Here is a 15857-nt window from a genome sequence, read left to right on the forward strand (position 1 = left end):
GTTGCCAAATAGTTTAAGATTTGTCATATCCACATATTGCAGTGAAGCCACACTTGTGTGTTAAAATATTCAATAATCTCTTCAGTATTATACACATTAGGCAATGAATTGTGAGACTATTCCAGCCCTACTTTATGCATCCCCACTCATACAATGTCCATGTTAAATGAATTACAAGGTTATACTAACTTAATTGCAGAGTAACACATTTTTAGTAATAGAAAGGAACTGTTATTGCTTGGATTTGAACCCTCACACAGGTTGACTGAAACATTGGCTAATGCAATGTTGCATGAGCTTTTCAAGCAAGCATGTCTATTATATACAGAGTATGCCTACTCATTTGTGACTGTGTCAGGCAATTATGGATGAGGGTGTGCCCAGCATATAATGGTTTTAAATTTGGCATTATTGATTCCATCACAGACAATAATGGGAAGGGGGGAGATATAAAAAATATTTTGTTGGGTAAAGAACTGAAATGGCAGTTGAGACTAAAATCATTTATTACACTGGGACTTAATGAATATGTGACCATCAAACCAGTTTAGTATCTAAAGCAGAAACCATTTAGTACATTTTGCCCTAGCTTCACATTGTTTCACATTCATATTTAATAGGTATATATCCCCTGTGAATAATGAGTATTTCATACGGGATTTTTTTCCCTCTATATAGTATGATATGTATGTTATTATGTACCTTTGTATACTATCCTTGACAGGATTATTGATATTGTGTTTTTAATATAGAAATTCATGGATAGAAGTTAAACGGTTTTCTTTATATGCACAGTTTTTTGTTGTAATAATGTGAGATGTGGTTCACTTTATATCATTTACAGCATTTTTTTTGGTTTAAAGTGTTTGTATGTTTTATAAAATATATATTTTTATATATATTTTTTAAAATAATTTTTTAAAATAGTTTTGTAGGAGCTGTGTCTTGGTAAGACATGGAGATATTAAATATATTAAACATATGGAAAATGCTATTTTTAAAAAAAGAGCCCCTTTTAAATGTCAATTGATTTTTTGAAATGTTAATTGATTAATTTGGGGGCAGTGCTATATAATGGAAGGGTAGCAGATGTAATTTGTTTCTTATCTGAAGAAGTCTAGCTTGTAGACGAAAGCACTTATAATTTATTGTGGACTTTCTATAAAGATTGTTTTTTACCTCAAACAGGTGGCCTGGATTTCTTTACTTTGTTTGGTACTTGGTTCTACAATTACGTGGAGTTTGTTGAGTTTCTTTGGTTGACATCCAGTTGTCTGCCTTTTGAGGTTTTTTCAAATCATTTCTATTTTTGCTCCCCATTATGGAAGATTTATCATCGGATTCTACCACTTTGCTTAATGAAGAAAATTATGGTTCTGACAGGGTGGTCAGAACGGAGCAGGAAGTCATGAAAGTTCGGGAAGAAGTGGCTTCATTAAAAGGTGACCTTACTAGGCTCATTGAATTGTTGAGCCAAAACACACCAGGAGGTGGCACTGTGGTTAAAGACTATACATCCTTGGCAGTTTTAAAACCTTCAGCAGTGATGATGACATCATCTCCACGCTCGGAAGAACTGTGTGCGAGTAATGGTGGACTGTTGACGGGTACAGGCGCTGCAAAAGAAAGTTTTCAACGACAAGGAGTAGTATCCACAGGTTCGTGCAATTGCTTCAGTTCTTGGACTATTCCTGACAAAGATGGGCGAGGTTGTGGTACAACTATCACTGAGAAACAAGGTACTGTGTTATTGGCTCGAAATTCTGGTTTAGAAAACCATGGTGCTGTTAATGTTAATGTTTCTAAATGTATTGAAGCCAATGATAAGCGTAATGGTACAGGCATGGCACCATTTATATGCTTCAATGAAGTGATGGACAAAAAATTTGACTTTAATAGTAATTCTAATGGCAGTTGCGGTGGTTTGAATAACAACTGCAGAGGGGAAATCTATAAAGTAATGCCCACATTGAAAGAGATGATTTTTTTTACTGGAAAAAAAACTGTTTAAATTGAAATGTTTGCAAATTGACAATGGTTATTTGAAATGTTGTTTTAACAATATAATTGTACCACAGGGACTTAGATTATGTAAATACCCTTTTTGTATAAACTACACTGAAGTTATTATTGATGATTTTCATTAATTTTTTAATGAATGTGGTATGGGTCTAGTGTCTAGGTTGATTAAGTGTAATGAAGTGGTTTTGGCTACATTAACTGTTGAAGTGAATAAATTAAATAGTGACATTGTTAGCGACCTGTTGTTTTCAGAGTTTGAGCATTTATACAACAGGTTGTTAGCTAAAATAGATAAAAGTGCTTCTAACATATACTTTAGAAAACAAAAAAAGTATGCAAGGGACAAACAACAATATGAGACGGGTAAGATGTACCCTGGTCCATATAAAAATTATAACAATGTGGGCAGTAAGGTACATTCTGCTTTTAAGAACAGGGACATACGAGGGGACCAACACTTAGAAAATAGAGTATTGGTGAATGATGGTGAATTAGCAGGAGGCACTGATACCCATAGACCTTTGGATGAGTTAGATTCCTTTCTAGAAGAAGGTGAACATTTTTTAGAACCCAGAAGGTCGGAGCGTCTGGCAAACAAAACACGATACCCTTCGGATTCAGGTCAAACACAAGACACTTATGGGATGAATTATGGTTGGAAAAAAGTAATAAGGAAGGGGAAATAACACCAATAGATGATACGGAAGGTATTGTTATGGAATACAATGGTTTCAAGATATTCAATTATACCTCAATTACTTTGACGAAGGAACACTTTACACTCTTCTCGAAAGGTTTTAAATTTGTGAAATCAAATTATGGAGATGTAGCTAATTTGCTTATAGATTTAAAGTTATATCTTAGGAAATTGAATTTAAAAATTATGTTCAACAACAAGAACAACAGTTTTAGTAATGGCAGTGAAAATATTAATAGAGATATTAATAAATATAAGAAAGATGACTATAACAGTATATCTGTAGGACTGGTGAGAAGTAGTACATATAATCCACCCCTACACCCTGTATTGCTAACGTTTGAAAAAATTGTAACAGAAGAGATTTATGAAGAATATGTAAGAAATATATGGAAAGCACAACATTCTAATTTGGCTGTCGATGAAACACATTTATTGAAAGAATTGGTAGCTCATGGTAACTGCCGTATTATGAAGCCGGATAAAGGGGGTGGGGTGGTTTTGTTTGGTGTGGAGGAATACAACAATGCAATTATGGATATATTGTTGGACACCTCCACATATTCACCAGTATCAAAAAAACAGATTAATATTGCTTATAGGAGAATAGATTCCCTGTTGGAGGAATATTTGATGGACAATAGGATAAATATTAAATTACACAACTTTTTAAGACAGAACTATCCTTCTATACCTTGCTTTTTTGGTGTACCTAAAGTTCACAAATCCATCAGAGAACCCCCCTATAGACCCACAGTGTCAGCAAAAAACTCTAAGACCCATCCTTTAGCAATATTTGTGGATAATTATACAAAGGAAATAGTGGAAAAAACACCTCATCTCATAAAAGATTCATGGGAATTTCTCAGCAAACTTACCAAAGGTATATGGACTGAGAGTTGCAGCTTCTTGACAATAGATATTAAAGATCTGTTTACAAGTATTCCTCGTTTGGAAGGGCATGAACATTTTGGGAGAAGTCTCTACAAATATTCTACTCTTTCTGGTGATAAGATTTTGTTAACTTTGGAACTTATGGAAGTGATTTTAGACAATAATTACATCCTCACCCAAACAGTCTTCCATAATGTTGAAAAGTGGTTTATGGAACTCTCCCTCCTTCTTAATCCCAAAAAAACAAAACTTCTTCTCTTTACCCCTACACACAAATCACTGACACCTTTCTTCACTATCTCCTCTAACAATGCTACCTGTATTAGTCCAGATATGTCCACTCGCCTATTAGGTGTAACAATTGACATCATCATCATCATTCTCTTTCGGCTTTTCCCGTTAGGGGTCGCCACAGCGGATCATCTCTTTCCATTTCTTCCTATCCTCTGCATCTTGCTCTGTCACACCAACCGCCTGCATGTCCTCTCTCACCACGTCCATAAACCTTATCTTAGGCCTTCCTCTATTCCTCTTACCTGGCAGCTCCATCCTTAGCATCTTTTTCCCAATATACCCATCATCCCTCCTCAGCACATGTCCAAACCAACGCAATCTTGTCTCTCTTGCTTTGTCTCCAAACTGTCCAACATGAGCTGACCCTCTAATATACCGATTCCTAATCCTATCCATCCTAGTCACACCGATTGCAAATCTTAACATCTTTAACTCTGCCACATCCAGCTCTGACTCCTGCCTTTTGTCAATGCCACTGTCTTCAACCCATATAACATAGCTGGTCTCACTACACTCTTGTAGACCTTCCCTTTCACTCTACGGATACCGTCTGTCACAAATCACTCCTGACACTCTTCTCCACCCATTCCACCCTGCCTGTACTCTCTTCTTCACCTCTCTTCCACATTCACCATTACTCTGAACTGTTGATCCCAAGTACTTAAACTCGTCCACCTTTACCAACTCTACTCCCTGCATCCTCACCATTCCTCTACCCTCCCTCTCATTTACACACATATATTCTGTCTTAGCCCTGCTGACCCTCATTCCTCTGCTCTCTAGAGCATATCTCCACCTCTCCAGAGTCTCCTCAACCTGATTCCTACTCTCACTACAGATCACAATGTCATCTGCAAACATCATAGCCATAACCCAGCCACTGGGGATGCACAAGCCAGTGCATTTCTTTGTGCCGGTCCCAAGCCCGGATAAATGGGGAGGGTTGCGTCAGGAAGGGCATCCGGCGTAAAACTTCTGCCAAAAATTACTGATGCGGAGGTGTAACAATTGACAATCATCTTAATTTTGATGACCACATTAACAACACCATTAAATCAGTTAATAAAAAAATCGGTACTCTCTACAGAATTAAACCCTTTCTTACCCCTTCTGCTAGAAAAACTGTAGCCCAGAGCCACCTGATCTCCACCCTTTTCTATGCCTCTGCTATATATACAAACCTGTCTAAAAACAACATCACCAAACTTTCTACCTGCTACAATAGTATTACTAGATTCATTACTGCTACCCCTTTTAGAACCCACCACTGTATTAACCTCAAGCAACTAGATTGGTTAGAACTCGACAACCACTTACTCTATCAACAATTAATAATCATTCATAAGACCCTCTTTTTCCCAGACGCTACCCCTAGCCTTACAAAACTGATTTCACCTTATAAAAACCTAGCCACACTACGGTCGGCTAACAAACTCCTTGTAGCCTTAACCAAATCAAAGAATAAAGCTGGAGACTCATTATTTTCAAATGCTGTAGGGAAAATCTGGAATCAACTACCTCAGGAAATAGCAAACCTAGACTCTACATTCCTTTTCAAGAAACATATCAAAGAACATCTAAAAACTCAATGGCTATGTCCTTGTACTAATCCTGACTGAAATTACTTCTGAATTACTCACAACTTCCCCCTTTCATTTACTCCTAACTTTCCCACTATAAAACTAACTTTTATTGTAGACAGACTTATCTTTAGATTGCCTCTAACATTTTTTTTCTCTTTCTCTCTAGCACATATTGAATGTTGTTTAGTATCTAACTGTATGTGTTCCTTAGTCCATGACTGTTAAACAACTATTTCTCTGACAGATTATGGTTCTGCTTTTTTGGCTTTATTATTGTTAAATTCTTACAAATGTACAACTTTGTACCTATTTTATGTTGCTTATTATCTTTTATTGTTAATGATTGTTTTAATTCTTGTAATTCTTGTAATTGGAGCTTTTCTCCCCGGGCCTCTACTGAAAACGGATATTTCTCCAGCTAGACTAGCCCGGTCACCAAATGTAAAATAAAATAAAATAAATAAATAAATAAAGCTTCCAAAGGGAATACTACCAACAAAGGAGCGGTGTTGCTATGGGGGCAGCATGTGCCCCCGTCTACGCCAATTTGGTTCTTTTAGAATGGGAAAATAGATATGTATTTCCTAGTCATTTCCAAAAATATATAAGACTTTACTTAAGGTTCCTTGACGATATTTTTATATTGTGGGATAGTACTCAGGACATTTTGGAGCAATTTATGGACTACATAAATACGAGTACCTCCTTTTTATGTTTCACACACACATGGAATGTAGATAGTATTAATTATTTAGATACTACCATTATTAAAACATCTATTGGTTTTATATCTAAAATATACCGTAAGGATACCTGGTGTAATAGCTATTTACACTACACCAGCCACCATCCCGAGATGCAAAAGAAAAGTATTATAAAAGGTCAAGCTGTCAGAATAGCTAGAATGACCTCTGATTTCAACGACTTGCTGAAAGAGTTTCTCTTTCTGGGTAAAATATTCATAGAAAGGGGATACCCTACTGGTATGGTCGTTGAAATTTTAGATGAAGTATATAGGGGCTGGGGTAATAAATATGTGGCACTTTTGGGAAGAACTACTATAAATGTAAATACAAAAAAAGAGAAGGAAGGAAAAAATTTCTATGGGGCTTGTGTCTTAGAATACAACATGTTTTCTGGATCATTCACCAATATTATTAGAAAAAACTGGAATACATTGAAAATTAATAAGGAAATATATGAAACAGTTGGGAACACACGTTTTTCACTTATAGAACCGGAAAAAAACTTTAAAAGAATGTTTGAGGAAGGAGAGAAAAAGAAAGGTATTTTAAAGGCCACTACTTCTTGTGGCAATTGTAATTTATGTAATATGATTTTGAGAGATACATGGATTAGGTTAAATAATGACTTGAATAGTGTGGTAAGATTTTGTAAGGGCAACTGCAAAACCAGGATGGTCGTATATATGGCTAAATGTGAGGGCTGTCATGCATTCTATATAGGAAAAACTGATAGGGCACTAAAAGATAGAATGTACGAACACCAATATGATATAAGAACAGGGAAAGAGACGAGTGCCCTTTACAAACACTCATTGGTGTGCCCAGCATATAATGGTTTTAAATTTGGCATTATTGATTCCATCACAGACAATAATGGGAAGGGGGGAGATATAAAAAATATTTTGTTGGGTAAAGAACTGAAATGGCAAATGAGACTAAAATCATTTATTACACTGGGACTTAATGAATATGTGACCATCAAACCAGTTTTAGTATCTAAAGCAGAAACCATTTAGTACATTTTGCCCTAGCTTCATATTGTTTCACATTCATATTTAATAGGTATATATCCCCTGTGAATAATGAGTATTTCATACGGGATGTTTTTCCCTCTATATAGTATGATATGTATGTTATTATGTACCTTTGTATACTATCCTTGACAGGATTATTGATATTGTGTTTTTAATATAGAAATTCATGGATAGAAGTTAAACGGTTTTCTTTATATGCACAATTTTTTGTTGTAATAATGTGAGATGTGGTTCACTTTATATCATTTACAGCATTTTTTTTGGTTTAAAGTGTTTGTATGTTTTATAAAATATATATTTTTATATATATTTTTTAAAATAATTTTTTAAAATAGTTTTGTAGGAGCTGTGTCTTGGTAAGACATGGAGATATTAAATATATTAAACATATGGAAAATGCAATTTTTAAAAAAAGAGCCCCTTTTAAATGTCAATTGATTTTTTGAAATGTTAATTGATTAATTTGGGGGCAGTGCTATATAATGGAAGGGCAGCAGATGTAATTTGTTTCTTATCTGAAGAAGTCTAGCTTGTAGACGAAAGCGCTTATAATTTATTGTGGACTTTCTATAAAGATTGTTTTTTACCTCAAACAGGTGGCCTGGATTTCTTTACTTTGTTTGGTACTTGGTTCTACAATTACGTGGAGTTTGTTGTGTAATCAATGATAAGGCTGGCACCAGCAGTGAGGAATTCCCACCTGCCTGATGTTGGAGTATTGATGCATCTGATGATGATAGCAGTGATGAACAGGTACAGTCTGGGGTTGCAGAGGATATGTCTGACATGGAAGATGTGGATTCCACATTCCCTCCCCAAAGTTTGGACAAAGTCACTATGCCTACACATACCCATGACATAGAACTATCTGAGATTGGACAGGTTGAGGGTAACATGACTGATCAGCGCAGTGTAGTTACCTCAGATACAGAGCTGACAGAATCCCCCCCCAAGCAAAAGTGATGGTGAAGTAACAGAAAGGGTGTCCGTAGATGTGTTCAGAGAAAGCCTGCTTACCTCCCTTCTCCTAATGTTGGTATGTCAGTATTTGCCATTCAAAATATGTGGAAGGCCATTGTGAAGGCACTGGCAAGTTCCACGAGGACCTCAGGAGGGATAGTCAGAGTACTGCGTGTCATGCATCTGACATGTAAGACTACTTGAACCATGTGTGTAACTCCTCGGACCAGATGATTGACACAATGGTCCAACCAGTGTCTGTTATGGAATTTCTTCATGGGGAGGGACAGCATTCACAAGGCCAAAGAGCTGTTATATCATCAGATGTTATCTGATGTGGCTGTGGCCATGCCAGGTCCCCTTATGTAGATGTACTACTTTCACTGTTCCATCTGTGGTTAAGGTGTGGCAGACCACATGATCATGGCTGTGGATGCAGTCATGATAAGAGCTCATCAAGCAGACATTGTTCACATTCAGATACCCCCCCCCCCCAATTTTATACAGGGTCATGAAACTAGTGGTGCATCTCCTGGTAGAGATAGTTTATGTGGTCATGGGAGCAGCAGTGAAATGAATCATTTACTATGCATAACTCACACCTGTCCAGGATGACAAGGCATAGTGCTACCACAAATGCTTTGGTTGTGCTCCCGAAAAGTGACACACACTACACATTTTCATTGCCAATGCCACCACACACACACACACACACACACACACACACACACACACACACACACACACACACACACGCACACACACACACACACACACGCACACACGCGCACACACACACACGCGTGCACGCCTCTTTTATGTCAGGCTTGCACTCCTGTACACCCCCCCCCCCATGCAAGTGATGATTTCTATGCCCACCATTGCACATTTCTTTGTGTTTTAGGGTTGCTTTTTTCTGATGTACAGAGTGGACAGCTAAGGCTTGCTTAGTCAGATACCTGCTTTCATCAAGATATTGACTGAATTTCATTTTTGTTTTATTCTGCTTAGGTTCAACAGTGTTAGAAGCTGTTGTGCTCATATTTGTAATAGTAGTATTTTTAGTAGTACAGTATTATTACTTATGATTTAGGGCTTGCTCAGCCACTTGCAGATGATGCTGAGATTGCCCTGGTCTACGCTGGGTATATAACTTAGGCAACGTATATCTGATGGATAGTAGTGAGCAGACCAAACATGTTTTGGGATAAATACCCTTTTTCTTTCCTCTGTTGGTTTGCAGTTCCTCATTTGTGCCCTAACTACTTACCATTTATTTTCTGTTTATAAGATTCTATAACCACACTTGATCATCTATTTATATACTAGATGAAGGTGTCATTGACCTACCTAAAAAACAAAACAGCCAGCACCCAGCTAGAACAAACATCTAATTTTAATGTACAAAAACAGACAGGTTTCTGCCCACAGGCCTTTTTCAATGTAAAACACATCAGTACATTCCCCATCTTATATATCATCACATAATAGAATAATTATATCTTATTAAACAATTATTACAAATGTTCATTAAGACCAGGTGGAAACAATCTCCCCAGTTTTGCTATCCAAGACTTTTTTTTTTGTTCAAAACATTATGCCAACCACTTTTCATTGATCTGTGTCCCAACACCCTATCAATAATAATGAATTTAAACATCGCTGTTTTGTGTATAATAGTATGTTTAAATAAGGCATTAGCCAGATACTTATTTCTAATGCTAGTTAGATGTTCTGAAATTCGCAATTTTAATGGTCTAGAAGTTTGACCTACATAAAAGGCTGTGCAAGAGCAGATAGCTAGATATATAGCCCAGTCACTATTACAATTGCCAAACATTCTGATGGAAAAAAAACCTAGATGTATTATTACTTGAAAATTCCTTAGTTGAACATATAAATTTACAAAAAGAGCAGTGGTCACAGGGGTAACAACCCACCACTTGTGTGCCATCTATAGTAGTTTGTATAGAATTTATAGAGGGTAAAAACTGTTTATAATGGCTAAAGTAACTATTTAAAGTTTTTCCCTTTCGAAAAGAAAATGGGCATCTCTGGCCTATCAACTCACCCAGCCTGTCAGCTGTTAATAGAATGTCCCAATGTTGTTGTTTCATATCTGAAAATCTATGAGTGTTCCTACCATAGGTGGTAGTGAATCTTATTTTGTTGCTAGAGCAAGGGTCACAATCTTTGTATTTCAGAAGCTCTCTTCTTGAATATGATTGTACTTCCCTACTTGTCTGCCTAACTTGTGCCAATGAATATCCTCGTTCAACAAAATGACCTACAAGGTCATTATCAAAATGTATATATTCTTCACTTTTGGAACATAGTCTATGCATTCTCATAAACTGTGATTTAGGTATATTTGCTGTAATATGTTTAGGATGACAACTGGATGCGTGGAGTAAAGTGTTGGAATGGTGGGGTTTCCTAAATAATGTACTAGACAAAGTGCCATCAGATTGTTTAGACACTTTAACATCTAAAAAAGAAGTAGACAAAGTGCCATCAGATTGTTTAGACACTTTAGTATCTAAAAAAGAAATAGACTTTTGTGTAGAGGCAGCTCGATTCTCTAGGGTAAGTGGAAAACAGATATGCTTTCCCACACACTGCAGCACTGCAGTGTGAAACTGATGTAGTATTACTTATCCTACAACACCCCCACTCTGTCCCCTGTGGGTCTTTGGAAAGTCCCTGTATCTATTATATGTAATGCTGCACATACCTTGGTTTCCATTATCATGTGTTCTCTATGATTCCCACTCAGCTCCACATGAGAATGGTAGATGTTTACTATTTGCTCTTTAGTACCCCTGTAGTGCTCTATTATATCTATCTCAGAAAGTCTACAATAGGTCAAATGTGGTCTGAATACTCTATGCCTTCTGGGCCTTCTAGGCCAAGTTCTAGTAGCAGAAGCAGAAGAACTTGTAAAGACCCTGTTAAACAGATTTATAATGGCTGCACCAACACCTAAAATTTGTAAATTGCCATCCTAGCTGTATTCCATCATTTCTAGGAATACACAACTAAAGTGAGATAGGTGTGTAGGCACTTGTTCTATATATTTCTGAATCGATCTGCCATGATTATGTGCTTCATTAGCATGTACTTCATATCTTTATTTCCTCATTAGCACATTCAGCTGCTAACCATTATTTTGCTGCTGGGAGAGATGTGCAGTTCTGTTGCTGAATCACAAACAGCTTGCGTGTCACTGCTCACCCCACACAAAAGCTTAACATGATGTGTAGGCATTCATGAATCCTGGCCAAAAATATTTAAAACAGCCTTTTCAGTTTTAACTAGATGTGTTTGCCTGTTAAATCTCACCAAGAATAAATTCTGCATAAGTGGCACTTCTCAGCCAGGCAATCCTATGAAAGATTTTCAAAATCACTTTTAAATACTTTCTGCCAAGAACATATACTCTTAAGTTAAATTATCTTCTCTTCCCACCAATATTTACAATAAATAGAATTTACTCATGAAAAAATTGTATTCAGTCAGTATAAATTATAAAATGAAAATATATAAAAAAAATATTAAAAACCAAAATAAAATAAAACAAAATAAATATAAAATTAAAATTAAAAAAGTATAAAATGAAAAGTATAAAACTGCAAATGACTCCATGTAAAAATTCTAAACCTCCTCGACGTGGCTATGTATCTTGACAAATGACACAGCTCTATCCTGGTGAGCAGAACACTTTCAATTTCAAATGCATTTTGCCATCTACACAATAATATTTATAGCCTGGCAGCCTATAGCCTTCAAATGTTCAAGGCTTTGTAAACCCAACTTACCAGCCCTTTAAGAAAAGAAGTCTCATCATTACCTTCTAGCATTAAAGTCACAAATTCTGAAGCTTAAGTTTGCACTAAAACAATAAACTTCATGTTTCATAAGTCTTTACTTTCCCCTCAAACACAAATCTCAACATATCTTGCAAAGGGCACTTATTAATTATTTCAATTCACTTCTCTCCAGTCATCCAACATACAAAATTGTTCCCAGAAAACTTGTTTAGTCAAATTCAATGTCCATCTCTTCATCTCATCCTCACCCCGTACACTATCTTATTATATCTAATTTATGATAATAAATTCAAGATTTGATTTGACAAGATCAGCTTTTGAAATACTGGATTCTATAATGTAAAATAAACCACAAAGTGCCTCAAAGCCCAAAACACAAGTACATTAATAAGAAAAAATAGCACTGCACAGTCCCCTGCACTGGCAGAATTTATAATCTGTACTACAATAAAGTCTCTCCAGGGAAGAAAATTGCATTCTTCTGAAAAAAATGACAATATGCATGCAGTTATGATCTCAATCAACATTCAAAGACAAGACTTGTACTTCATTAGATTGGTGTTAAATTACATATCTAATGACAACTCATAATGGTCAGTCTTTACTGAAGCATTTTGGGGACCATAACTGCTATGTTTACAAGAGAGATTGAAACTGAGAAATGGAAAATATATACCATGTATGAGATTGTGGTATCTAAAAGCATTCCATCTCAGTCTAAGGCATAGGGCAGGATTCACGAAGCCTCCGTGTAAGAGTTACAAGTCTTACATGGAGGCTGCAGTTAAACTGTGTGACGTCAGCATGCCATGCATATTCATGAGGGCATGCTGACTCACACCCAAGGCTAACACGGTCCGTGTAAGAATGTAGGGGGCGTGTCTGCAGGGTGAGTCCTGAAAACGGACACGCCCCCAGAAGATGAACAGTCCCAAAAGTAAACCCCCATGAGAGAGTCCGCTTAAATGTCAACAAACACAACACAACACATGGTCCCACAGACTATAAACATAAAAAGTAAGAATGAACATGTTATATTTTTTTTATAAGTTCTAAAGATGTTTGCCCGTAATTGCGCTTAGCGGCGTGCCAGTCGCTTAGCCACAGTTAGCAGTCAGTGGAAAAGCATATAAGATCTAAATATGCAAAGTAAGCCAAGAAGCGATAGCGTAGCAGTAGAGACGTCGGCTGAAGATTAGGCAGTCACGGTTCGAGCCCCCACAACATCAATTTTTATTTCTAGTGAAATAAGCATGAAACAGTTCAGAGTAATGATGAATGTGGAAGAGAGGTGAAGAAGAGGGTACAGGCAGGGTGGAATGGGTGGAGAAGAGTGTCAGGAGTGATTTGTGACAGATGGGTATCCGTAAGAGTGAAAGGGAAGGTCTACAAGAGTGTAGTGAGACCAGCTATGTTATATGGGTTGGAGACAGTGGCATTGACAAAACGGCAGGAGTCAGAGCTGGATGTGGCAGAGTTAAAGATGTTAAGATTTGCAATCGGTGTGACTAGGATGGATAGGATTAGGAATCGGTATATTAGAGGGTCAGCTCATGTTGGACAGTTTGGAGACAAAGCAAGAGAGACGAGATTGCGTTGGTTTGGACATGTGCTGAGGAGGGATGATGGGTATATTGGGAAAAAGATGCTAAGGATGGAGCTGCCAGGTAAGAGGAATAGAGGAAGGCCTAAGATAAGGTTTATGGACGTGGTGAGAGAGGACATGCAGGCGGTTGGTCTGACAGAGCAAGATGCAGAGGATAGGAAGAAATGGAAAGAGATGATCCGCTGTGGCGACCCCTAATGGGAAAAGCCGAAAGAGAATGATGATGATGATGATGATGAGTGAAATAAGCACGAAACAATTCCCTGACATATATGTACATATATAAAATTATATTTTATGTAAAATGTAATGAAATGGGCCATGTATTTTGAAGAAATATGAGATAATAAAAAAAAAATAAAATGTCAGAAGTGCCTATAGCTGAGCTACGCTCTAACAAGCTGAGTATATCTGCCCGTAGGTGAGCAGTGGTTTAACAGGTGTAAAATGAGTGCCCGGGGTTGAGCAGTGTTGTAACACACTGAAACTGTGTGCCTGTAGCTGAGCTGAGCGTAATATATGTGCTGACAGCGAAATGATGCATAAACCAGCGTAACCCATTTGCGTGAAGCTGCGCACCGCGCACCATGCCAAGATAACCGGCGGGCAACGTTGAGCAAGCTGTATCAAAACTGACTTTACACAGACACACCTCCTAGCTTGTGTAGACAGTCATAATAAAAAACAAAGCAATGGCCAGGCTCAAACTCAGGATACCATGCACCATAGTCAAAGTACTGAACCACTAAGCCATGACAGTTGCTCTTAGAAATGCAGTATTAGCATATATATAGGAATGAATGGAAAGAGAAGCATGCCAAAGCAGGTTTTGTGAAGCTGATACAGTTCCAAAATGGCCAATCACAGATAAGTGCGGGAAAAATGGCATATATAAGCCCCATAGGCAGGAATACACAGCATAACTGATTGTGGAATCGATTTGCAGTCAGGATGGCAGGTGTAGGAGAGGGTAGTTGCTTCCGAGCACAGAGGTGGGGTGTTGGGGAGTCCAAATATATGGTTTGGCTCCTCGTCCATGATCATGAGGCCCAACTCATGCAGGGCCAGGTCCTGTGGGGAGCATACAAGGCTGAGGCATGGGACCGGTTGGCACATGATCTCACCAGTGCCACAGGAATACCAAGGACTGGTGAACAGGTCCATCACCACCATGTGGACCTGAAGAGACGGAAGCAGGCCCAACTGAACTGTTGGATCCAGGAGGCCCAGAAAATGCCCAACGCCCCACTACTGAGTAAGTTACATGTAATTATTTATGTAAGAAATTAACCCAGCTGATATTATGGAGATGTGTATTCCAATATTACTTCATTTATATTACAGCTGCAGGTGTCCGTTCCATGAATCATCGAGCCTATGCTGATAGGCTTGTGCGGTTGCACCACCAGGCAGGTTAGTAATTCTCTCCCTGTAACTGTTAAAAAATATAAGTATGACAGCTTGCAAAAGAGTGCAGTGTAGTCACTTATTAATAAAAATTGCAAGTAACAGTGTAAGAGAGACTCTGCTAGTATTGTGTGATTACATAAGTGTGATGCAGCCTGTAATCCAAAAATAAAAAAGAAACAAGTCTGAAATAAAGATGTTCCACCTGTAATGTAATAGTACATAACCTGCAGCAGGCTGTAAATTACAGCTACGCAAGCTGAGTAAAACACATGTGTGAAATATATCCCCGTTTAAAATCTGAAACATGACACAAGTGAGACTGTTGGAAAGGATTGTTGTAACCAAGTAAAACATGTCAATAAAGCCTAGAATTAAGTACCATCCTGAATTGTAAAAATAAAACAAGTGAGAGTGTGAGAAAGAGGTATGAATCCACCAATAAAGTTGTAATAACTCCTGAATAAAGTATACCGCAGTCAGTACAGAATGAAATGAATGTGACAGGCACAACCAAACAGTGAAATGTGTGGAATAAAGTACTGAAGCTGGAATGTGTGTCCCACAATTTGGATATGTTGCTGTACGTTTGCAATATGCAGATAGTATGGTTGTATGAAATACCAAACATCCACAGTTGTCTAGAGTCATATAAAGCAAGTGTAGCAGGATGCTGTAGCTGAACAGAGCTAGATATGAATGTGTATGAATAAAAATGCAATGTATATCAATGTAGCAGTAACATTCCCATCACCAACAGAAGTAAGTTTTTTACAACCAAAAA

The sequence above is a fragment of the Protopterus annectens genome, chromosome 1.part0 (genome assembly GCF_019279795.1).
Source record: "Protopterus annectens isolate FY-2018-M chromosome 1.part0, PAN1.0, whole genome shotgun sequence".
Classification (NCBI taxonomy): Eukaryota; Metazoa; Chordata; order Ceratodontiformes; family Protopteridae; genus Protopterus; species Protopterus annectens.